We start from the raw sequence: 11600 nt of genomic DNA, 5'->3' as shown, positions 1-11600 counted from the left end.
CCAATTTATAGACACATTTTGTTATCTCTGGAATAACTGTAGTCTGGTATTCACCGCCAATACCTAATCATGCCTTGTCAAATTACTACAATAGCTCCTTCCTTGGACTTCAACATTTCAGTCTGTCATGAAATGTAAGGGCTCTGAGATTTTATCCTACTTGCAAACTAACAAGTTAACCCACCACAGTTTAATGGTTGCTTTCAGAAGACATAAGACTCCTGGGTCAGACACAAAAGACTTTACAACTCAGGCACAGCAAGCTCTATGCACTTCAAGTTTGTATGCATTCTCTTTTTCTCCAGTTCCTATGGTGGAGCTGTCTAGCAGCCCAGGTGGGTGTGGAGTACACGGTAAATTTGTACTGAGGGACTCTGAACTTAGAAATCCCCCCAATTTTAAAGGCGTTCCTTCCCCTCTGTCATAAGGGAGACACGTCTCTATCTTCCAAGTCTATTTTCTATATAAATGTTCTTGAAATGATAGTCTAGAACCAAAGCAGTCAATGCCTCTACTCAGAAGACATGCAGAAACATGAGTGACCCGTGGAGAATTGTCTCCCCACATAAGCTTTCACTTCTCCGGGTGATGGTGAATTGCCAGGATAAGTACTTCATGTTTAAAAAGCTTCTTAAGTTTAACAAAAATATCTGTAATGGTTCTCTATTAACTAAACAAGAGATAAACTCCTTAGCACAGCATCAAGACCATTGAGTAACAGTCTCCCAATTATCCCTTCTAATCTTAATTCCTAAAACTTCCCAATATTATATATCATCCATACCAGCTAATATATATATATATATTTTTTAGCTTTTTTTCTCCTCTCTCTCTTTTTTTTTGTAGTTAGCTGTTATAAAGATCTGAACCCTTGACCTTAGTATTGTAACACCACACTCTAGCCAACTGAGCTAAGCAACCAGCCTTTTTCTTCTCTTTAATCAGTTTTATCCTTTCACTCCTTCCCTTCTCTGTCTCAAATGTTCTCCTCATAACAACAACTTCAATGATACAATCAGATCTATTTGTTCAAGCATTAAGTCAAATGATACTTCTCACATGATGCATTTTCAAAACGGATCTCTTCCTTCTCCTAAACTCTTACAGCACTTTTCCCCCCATAACTCAAGCTAAACACTCTCTATTACAGTTAGTTGTCTATTTGTATTTTCTCTCTACTAGCAAGAAAGCAACTAGGGTCTATATTTTTTCAGCTTTGTGTCTCTCATACCAAGAACTATGTCTAGCAAATATTGAGTGAATGAAAGAATAAGTAAATATTGTGATTTTTGTATATTTCTAAGGAATTTTTAGAGAAAAAAGGTATAATTTTGAGAAACTGTCATCTTTTATCAACAAAACAACTGTTCCTTTTTTTCATCATTACCATAATCAGAGATATTTTTCAGATTTTCTGGGCATTTTGGCAGAAAACCCTGTGCTTTCTGTTATTAAACCTACTCTAATATTTTAACCTAATGTGAAAGTAACAAAGCAAAACCAAAAACTGCCTTCTGGCTTGTCAGCATTCCTCTTTGTATCCCTTTTATCTTGACAAAAATCCTGCTCCAACTTTCCTAACTGTTTGACATCCTTTGAGGGCTTTCATGTTAGCGATGCTTGTCATGAAGTCACCTTGCACAGCCCAGCCCTCCCAAGAGGAGGGCAGGTTCCAATTAAGCTAACAGACAGCAGGGTGAAAACGGTGTCCACTGAGATTAGAATAATACAATGTTTTCAAAAATGAAAGGTTCACCACTTTTTTCCAGAAACAGTAATGTGAGAAGTCGCTCAGCTTTCAGGGAAGACAAAATGGCTCCATGAGAGTTTGTGAGGTGAAGGGCAAAACAAGGGAAATAACACACTATCCAGAGGGGTGCAAGCAGAAGGCTCTTGGCAAAAGTGTCGGCTTTGTCTTCACAAAGTTCTGGGTTTGAAAGTAACAATCTTCTTCTTGCCAGCTCAATAAATACTACTCAATAAATACTTTTTAAGTGCCTAATAAGTGCTGGATATACAGTAGGCAATAGAGCAAATGTAATCTCAGCCCTGGTAGATTTGACAGTCTAGCAGAACATAGACAAAAAGCAAGTAATCGAATAAATCAATTTATACTTAAAAGTTATAATAAGTGCCATGAAGGAAAATCACAAGGTGTCAAGAATGTCAGTGATTATAAGAACTACTTTGATTGCATGATCTAGAAGAACTCCTGTGGGGAGGTAATGTTTTGTTTGACACAAAAAATAAGAAACCAGCCATACAAAGAGTGTGGAGGAAATAATTAATGAGGGATAGGAAAGGTATTTTACCTGATCTGCAAAATGGGAGCTCTTACAAGAGTTTACATGTAAAGTGATTGGCACAGGATTGGTGCATTGTAAATGCTCAGCAGGTGATGATTCTTGTAATTGCTAAGGTGGTTGACCTTCTATACTTTGTAGCCAGACTATTAAAACATACAGATTACTGGGCAATCTTTTAAATCCTAACAGTCGCTTAAATAATAAGCAATTACACCTTTAAATCAGCAGTTAAATCTTTAAAGAAGAGGAAATCATCGCGGGTACTTCAAAAAGTTCATGGAAAAATGGAATTAAATGACAATAGGAATCTTTCTATGAACTTTTTGAAGCACCCTTGTAGAGAACATTTTACAAAGCCTGGAGAAAATTTTATGAGAAATTCAGCATCCTTTTCCTGTTCTGTCCTTGATTAATCCCTTATCTGAATTTTAGTTTTATGGCAAAACTTCACTAATTCATATGCTGATAATTAGGAATTCTATATTTGTTCCATGAAGCAAGTGAATAATACAATCAAAATGGAAGGAGGGAGAAAGTTTAATTTAATTAAGGAAACCTTTTGTTTCTGAGTAGCTTTATCCACATACATTTGCATATAATTAATGTGTTGATTACAGATGGCCTGGATTTTCTCATTAAAGCAAGGCAAGTAAGACCTTACTATATCACTCAACCTTTGTAAACTTGTATTTCTTGACAAAGTTTGCCATAAATAAGTTATGCTGCTTAGACTTCTTTTCTTCAGTTAGTCCAAATTAGACTTTTCTGTGGGACCAGTCCTAAATTGACCTGCTTTCCCTTAATAGCTTTTGATAATTTATACTTTGTCATTTTCCAGAAGGTAGTGGAACCAATTAAGGTGGACTCTTTTATGCTTAAATAATCTTTGCAATAGTTATAATTTGATAAAAATTGAAAGGGTGTTCAAGATGTAATTTTTCTTCCTTTACTATTCTGCCAAATCTTCCTCTCTATAATCCTCAAGACTATTCCCTCACATCTCTGATTCCATATGCCCAGAGTCCCATAAGGTCCCCATATGATTCTCTACATACTTTTTAAAAATTGTCTTTGTTCTCTGCCTCATGGGAGGAGGTGAGTTGTTAGAAGAATTGTGAAAGTTTTAGCACAGAGACCTATAAGTCAGGCCTCCAATTAGACAAACAGTCTTCAAATTTGGCTTTGAATGATTAATGTGTTTTGTTAATCTTAAATGACAATTTTGATATTTCATAGTACCAACCATTTCAGATCATCTCTAGAGTGTGCCCTTTTTAGACCATCTTATAAAATATTTTTAAATGTCTAAGATCATCATTAGACAAGTTTCTGGCAATGTAAAGGGATAATTTTTTTTAAGAAAAAAAGATAATTTCATGACTCATACAGATATCAAGCGAGCGTGTGTTAAAGATTTTATTTAACTCATCATCAGTGATGGAATTGTTAAGAGATTATACACAGTTCAAAGGAGGATACAAAGACAAACAATTTGTAGGTCAAGAATATTGAAATGAAGGTGCAAGGGGAGTCTACATACCAAGACCCATATTGCTAAGAAGAGACCAGGTCATGTAGCACCTCTTAGGCCAAACTAAAAATGTTTATATCTATGATGAATGGAGAACTGGCAAAGAGTTTAAAGGTGAGGAAAGTCATGATTCTTTTCCTTTTTGGAAAGAACTGTGGTCTTTATTCTTTTGATAGCAATATGGAAAATGGATTAGAGACTGGGATAATTATTAAAAAACTGTGGGAGTTGGGCAGGCAAGAGGTAAAGACCTAAACCAAGGCAGCAATATTAGAGAGGTAGAGAAGGAATAAACATAAACACACACACACACACATACACACACACACACACACACACACATCATGAAGGAAGTATAGTTGACAGAACTCAGATACAGGGCTGTCAGAGACCAGTAATTTTATGATGACTTGTAGCAATGTTTCTATTTTAAGTTACTGGAGAGATGTGATATTATTCACTAAGGTAAAAAAAAAAAAGAGGGGTGGGAGGTGAGAAACAGATTTGGAAGACGAGCTTAGTTATGGACATGTTGAGTTTGAGCTGAAAACATCTAGAAGAATGTTGGATATCAAGGACTAGAACTTAGAGGGAAAGTCTACACAGTGATGAAAATTTATTAATTTTGCTTAGCAATGTAGTAGTTGAAGCCATGAAAAGGAATGAAATTACCCTAGGTAGGCAGAAAAGTTGGAAGAGAAAAGAGAGAAAAGAACATTGGGGCATACCAACAACTATGCTTTTGGTGTCATATAAAAAAAAAAATCACTACACAGACCAAGATCAAGAAGCTTTATTCCTATGTTTTCTTCTAAGGATTTTACAGTTTCAGATATTACATTTAAATATTTAATCCATTTTGAGCTGACTTTTGTATATGGTGTGAGATAATGGTCCAATTACATTTTTTGCATGTGGATATCCAGTTTCCCAACACTACTTATTGAAGAGACCATTCTTTCCCCATTGCATGTTCTTAGCACCCTTGTCAAAGATCAGTTTACCATTAATGCATGGATTTATTTTTGGGCTCTCTATTCTGTTCTACTTGTATATATGTCTGTTTTTATGCCGTACCATACTGTTTTAATTACTGTAGCTTTGTATATTTTAAAATCAGGAAGTTGATACTTCCAGCTTTGTTCTTCTTTCTCAAGATTGATTTGGCTATTCCTGGTCTTTTGTGGTTCCATATGAAGTTTAGGATTGCTTTTTCTATTTCTGGAAAGAATACCATTGGGATTTTGATAAGGATTACACTGACTCTGTAGGTCACTTTGGGTAGTGTAGACATTTTAACAATATTTATTCTTCCAATCCATAAACACAGGATCTTTCGATTGATTTGTCTCCTTCAATTTCCTTCATCACTGTTTTGTAGATTTCAGTATACAAGTTTTTCACCTCCTTGGTTAAGTTTATTCTTAAGTATTTTATTTGTTTCACTTCTATTGGGATTGATTTCATAATTTCCCTTTTGGATAGTTCATCATTTGTGTATAGAAACACAGCTGATTTTTGTATGTTGGTTTTGTATCCTGCAACTTTAATAAATTTGTTCATTAGTTCTAACAGTTTTTTGTTGTTGTTACATCTTTAGGGTTTTTTACATATATGATTATGTCATCTACAGACATAATCTTCCTTTCTGGTTTGGATGCCTTTTATTTCTTTTTCTTTTTCTTTTTTCTTTTAATCTCATTGCTGTGGCTACTATTTAAGTAGAAGTGGTGAGAATGGGCATTCTTGCCTTTTACTGAAATTTAGAGGGAAAATGTTCAGTTTTTCCTCGTTGATTGTGATATTAGAGATAGACTTTTCACATATTATCTTTGTTATGTTTAGGTAATTTCCTTCTATGCCCACTTTGTTCAGTTATAATTGGATGTTGAACTTTGTGAAATGCTTTTTATTTATCTATTGAGATGATTATGTATTTTTTCTCCTCTCGTTTTGTCAATGTGGTGTATCACATCGATTGATTTACATACATTGAACCATACTTGCATTCCCAGGGATAAATCCCATTGGTAATGCTGTATGTTCCTTTTAATGTATTGTTGAATTCAGTTGAATAGGATTTTATTGAGAATTTTTACAGCTATGTTTATCTGGCATATTAACCTGTTGTCTTCTTTTCTTGCAGTATCTTTGTCTGGCTTTGGTATCAAGCTAGTGCTAGACTTGTAAAATGGGTTTAAATGTGTTCCCTCTCTGTTATTTTGGAAGTATTTAAGAAGGATTGGTATTAATTATTCTTTTAATATTTGGTAAGATTTACCTGAGTTTTTTTTATTATGGATCCAATCTCCTTATTAGTTATTTGTCTGTTTGGGCTTTCTATTTCTTCTTGAAATGGGTTTTATCTATGGCATCCATTGTCTCCTCTTTCAATTCTTATTTTATTTATTTGAGTCTTCTCTCTTTTTTCTCAGTTAGTCTAGCTAAGGGTTTGTCAATTTTGTTTATTTTTTCAAAAAGCCAACTCAGTTTTGTTGACTTTTTCTACTGTTTTTCTATTCCCTATTTAATTTATTTCTGCTCTAATTTTTATTATTTTCTTCCTCCTGCTCTCTTTGGGCTTAGTTTGTTTTAGTTTTTCCAGATTGTTGAGGTGCCAAGTTAGGTTGTTAATTTTGGATGTTATTATTTTCTTAATATAAGCATTTATCACCATAAATATTCCTCTTAGCGCTGCTTTTGCTGCAGCCATAAGTTTTGGTATGCTGTGTTTTTGTTTACATTTGTCTCAAGATATTTGTTTATTTCTCTTTGATTTCTTTCTTGACTCATTTTTTCAGCATTATGTTGCTCAATTTCCATACATTTGTGAATTTTCTAATTTTCCTCTTGTTATTTCATGTAAATATGTTTTTGCACATTTTGCATACTATGTATATATTGGTATGCTGGCTGGAGTCTCATAAATCCCATAGGTTTTCTTTACTCTTTTTCTTTCTTTTTTCTCTTCTAACTGGATAAATTCATACAACTTGTCTTTGAGTTCACAGATTACTTCTGCTTGATTGAGTCTTCTGTTGAAGTTCTCTATTGCATTTTTTTATTTCATTCATTATATTCTTTAGTTACAGGGTTTCTGTTTGGTTGTTTTTAATGATTCTTCTCTATTTATTGAGCTTCTCATTTTGTTCATGCATTATTTTCCTGGATTTCATTGAGTTGTCTATGTTTGTTCTCTTAGAGCACACTGGGCTTTTTTAATACAATTATTTTGAATTCTTCGACAATTTATAGATTTAAATTTCTTCAGGGCTACATACTGTAGCTTTATTAGATTCCTTTGATGGTGTTATGTTTGCATGATTCTTCAGGATCTTTGTAGACTTGCACTGATGCCTGTGTTTTACAGAGCAAACAACTCTTTCTATCTACAAATTTCAGCAAATACAGACATTTCTCCTTCAGGATCCCTGAACTGATGTGATTGCTTCTGGAAATGCAGTCAAGTGGGGCTGGAGCCAGGTCATGTTCTGCCACATGCACAGTTGGTTCCACCATTGACTGGCATGTAACTGGGGACACGGGCAGGTAAGGTTCCTGCCACGTCCCCAGGTGGATGGGACTATGTGCAGGACCATGGTAAAGCATGGCTAGAGCCAAGTCAGGGGTTGCTTCCAGTTCTGCAGTGAAGTCTAAAGATAGCAGGTCAGTTATCAGGGGCATGCATGGGAGTGGGTCTTGCCAGTTCCCTTAGTGGGCAGGACTGCCTCTGGGACCATTATAGAGTAGGCTTAAGCTGGTTCACAGGGCTGCTTCAAGTACTGCAATCCGATAGAAATTGTTGGGCCTATTAGTGGGCACAAGAATACATATGTCTCTCACTGGATCCTTGACTGACTCCAGGTATGGTAGAAGAGGGCTAGAGCCTGGTCACAGGGCTGTCAGGACTGAGGTCAGTGAGCCTGTTACCAGGGATACCAATTGGTGTGACTCCTCCCCAGTCCCTTGGTTAATGAGGCTCATTTCAAGACCATGGTGAAGTGCAGCTGCAGCCAGTCCATAAGGGGATAAGGCCATTTTTGGCCTACAGCCAGGACCATATTCGGTGAGCCTGCCAGTGGGACTCAGGCCTACCTCCTCAGAGTGGTTCTCCTCAGTCTTGGGCTTCACTGGGATCTTAAAGCTCCCACAAGTCCACTTTTGTTCATCTGTAGCAGCCAGATTGTTGTTTGTACAGGAGTACCTCCTATTCTGCCATCTTACTGACCTAGATTTCTTAACAATACTGTAAGAATGGCAGAATGGCTTGAATACTTTGAGGTAAAGTGATTTCCAACTCAAAATTCTATATACAACCACACTGCCAATTAAGTGTGATGATAGACTGCACATGATGATAGGCATGCAAGGAGCCAAAATATTTACACATGTACCTCATGCAGCCTTTCACCAGAAATTAATGAAAGGGGTATGCTACCAAAATTAGGGTGTGCAAACAGGGAATTCATTTCAAGGGTGAAGCAAGGGAAATCCTCGATAATGAAGAGAGACCTCAGGATGACAGCTGTGTGCCAGGTGTAGGTAACAATCAGTGTAAACTGGAGCAGGTCAAAAGGCTTCAAGAGAGAGATCTGCAAAAGATTAAGTAGATAGAATCCCTGGCCTGTTTGAACACAATGAGAGCAGATTTAGACAACTGGGGGTGGAGGGTAAACAAGTACATAGAAAAATAAACAAATGAGAGAAGGGAAAATTAACTCCAAGGAATACAGACAAGTGTGCAGGAAAGGAAATATAGTCATGTGATTCACCTATGAATGGCATTTAAAAGTTATAGTCATGTGACCTCAAAGTTAATATATAGCAATATCAGAAAGGGACTTCTGGGAAGTATATGTGTGAAGGGAGGTGTTAGTAAGAGACAAATCCTCATCTTTTATAGTATACAAGAGGTCAATAGATATTTCCTAAAATTGAAAAATCAAGGAGTAGTATGTTATGTATAGGTATGAATACAAAGATAAATGAGATAAACATGTATTGCCAATGGGCTGCAGGACAGACAAAACTTGGGAAACTGCTATTTTTTTTCTTATAAGCCTTGGAGAACTATCTGACCCTTGAAAATGAGATTCTTATCAAATCTCACATTTTGATAAAAATTTAAATTAAATTTTTAAAAAGTGAATGAGAGTTGAAGATGTAAAGGTAAGCACACATGATATTTGGATGAACTCTATGGGGAACAAAAGGCCACTGATAGGAGGTAGGTAAAGAAAAACACAGGATTTTTTAATATATATATACATGATGCTTAAGCATGTACACAAGTAGCAACGACAGAGTCAGAAAATCAAGAGGGGTTTAAAATACAGATGAGAGAAGAAATGATGAAGCGGCATGCTCCTGGCCCTGCTGGGGGTGGGAAGAACTGATGTAGAGAGCACACCTTTGAACAGAAGAGGGGACACCTCCTCTGAAACTTGAGGAAAGATAGGGAAGTAACATGAGGAAGCAGACCAAAATGAGGTTGTTATAGGCATCAGGAGAAATCACCCTCGGAGACCGATGTGGGAAAAAAAACCCAAAAAGTCTTTATTGCCAGCAGCCGGGACCACACCAGCCAATTCAGAGTGCAGCCCCAGACATTTTTACTTTCGGTTTTTAAAGCTGCAAGCACAGCAACTTGGTTGCCTGATCACTGCGCTAGGAGTTATTAGCCAATGCAAGCAAGCCAATAGTACATAAGCTAATTTTGTGGTTAGCATGGCTCCTCCCAGCCCCTCCCACATTTTCCCACCCAGGTTTTTCCCACCCGAGTTTATACAAAATGGAGGGGTTTTCTTAAAATGGCGCCAGTCTCATCAACAGCAGAAACATCATTTCAAGGTGACACTGGCAGGGAAGAGAAAGGAATACACAACATTCAATGCTAATTTCTCAAAACCCAATGAATTATGGAATGTGAATTTTCACTAGACATTTGATACTCTTCCTAGTTCCAGAATCAGTCTTCACTATTATTTTTTTTGGGGGGGAGGGTCAATATACACACAGATCCCTGCTTTATTTTCTAGCTCCTGTTCAAGTAACTCCTGCAGTGGCAAATGTGGGCATGTGCTTATGTGCGTATGAACGCATACTCATACACACACACACACACACACACACACACACACACACACACACAACTTTCACTCACTTTCACTTACTGATAGACATCTGCTTACTGAGAATATTCCTTCTGGAAAAAGTATGCTGATAGCATAGCAAAGAGGACTTTGGTATTCTCATATAATTAAAAAATTTTTTTATTTGCATCTCTCAAGGAGACTAAAGCAACAGCAATATCCAGTGGTAGCTACCAGTCTAGGTCTTAGAGACTCTACATTTAACTTAGGAGCTGCAGTTCAACATAGGTTCATCAATTTTTGTTTTGTATGCATTTCTAGTACTACATTGGCCTGGGATGCCACCAACAATGTCCTGTAAGGTTATATTTTCCCAGTGATTAATCATAGCCCTAAAGCAATATGTAATCAATTATTTCTTCTCTCTTCAACAGTGTTTAATTTTTCAATTTCCGTTTTTTTCACATTAATGTGCCTATTAGTATATCACTTCTGGTTGTGTTTCAAACACAAATTATTGACATTAATAGAGAATTTACAGTGTGTCAGACCCTATGCTAAGCTCTATACATTCATTAATTTATGTTATTCTCCTAACAGCCATCCTAGAGCATACGTATGACATTAGCCCAACTTTAAGGAATTTGAAGTAACCAAGCCAGCATTCAAACTCAGGCCTTTCTCCCTCCAGAGTTCTAGGATAGCAGGTGGTGCTACTTCTCTGCCTGCCATGGTCCAGAGGCAAAAGAATGAGGGGTTAAACCTTGGCAATGGCCTTAGAAAAGATGGCATAGAGGCCTTCTCCTTTTCATTTCATAGCACATTTGATACACGTCCTTAAAACAGATGACACCCACTACAAAATTTATAAACACCCTCTCTCCTATTACAAATATCTTTCCTGAATTCTCTAGGGTTTGGATATGAGTGTTTGTGTGTGTGTGTGTGTGTTCACATGTAAGAAACTATTTCTGTGTTATCTTAACAAATCTGAAAATAACACTATGAGTTATGTATTATTATCCCTGTTATGTGGAAAAGGAAATTGAGATTCAGAATGGCTAAGTGACATGTCTTTCTTTGAACAGCTTGAGAGTGAGTACCAGGCCTGAGAGTTTGGGAGAAAGTGCAACAATAGAATCATCTTTTGAACCAAGCTTTGAATTCCATGGCTGGGAATAAAAGCATATATAACTGTATTCCCCATCTCTGTTGCTCTTCTGCACGTGACCCAGAGGTGATGGAAACATGTAAATACTTTTTACTAATTTTAAAATGAGAACTTTTGACAGCACCCGTATAGAAATATGATTAATTTTATATATGATATATATATATGCGTGATATTGCATACATGATAAAATTGCATTATATTAATATGATTAGAAAATTCTGTATTTGTAATATTATATAAAGACATATAAAGTGCATAGTAATTTCCCTGTGGTTTAAATGTAACAATTGATAGGTTTTAAACTCAGCAAATTATTTTGTATTATACAAGAACAGACCAAGGATGTCCACTGCACATAAATATAAGGTCATATTCAACTCCGTACCCCACAGATATGAACATTCAACTATGTTACAATTTTAAAAATATATTTAAAAAATATATTATTTTAAAAATATATTTTAAAAATATATTTATTTTAAAAATATATTTTTACT

The sequence above is a fragment of the Cynocephalus volans genome, chromosome 12, assembly GCF_027409185.1.
Source record: "Cynocephalus volans isolate mCynVol1 chromosome 12, mCynVol1.pri, whole genome shotgun sequence".
In the NCBI taxonomy this organism is placed as follows: domain Eukaryota; kingdom Metazoa; phylum Chordata; class Mammalia; order Dermoptera; family Cynocephalidae; genus Cynocephalus; species Cynocephalus volans.
This window is presented reverse-complemented; position numbering follows the sequence as displayed.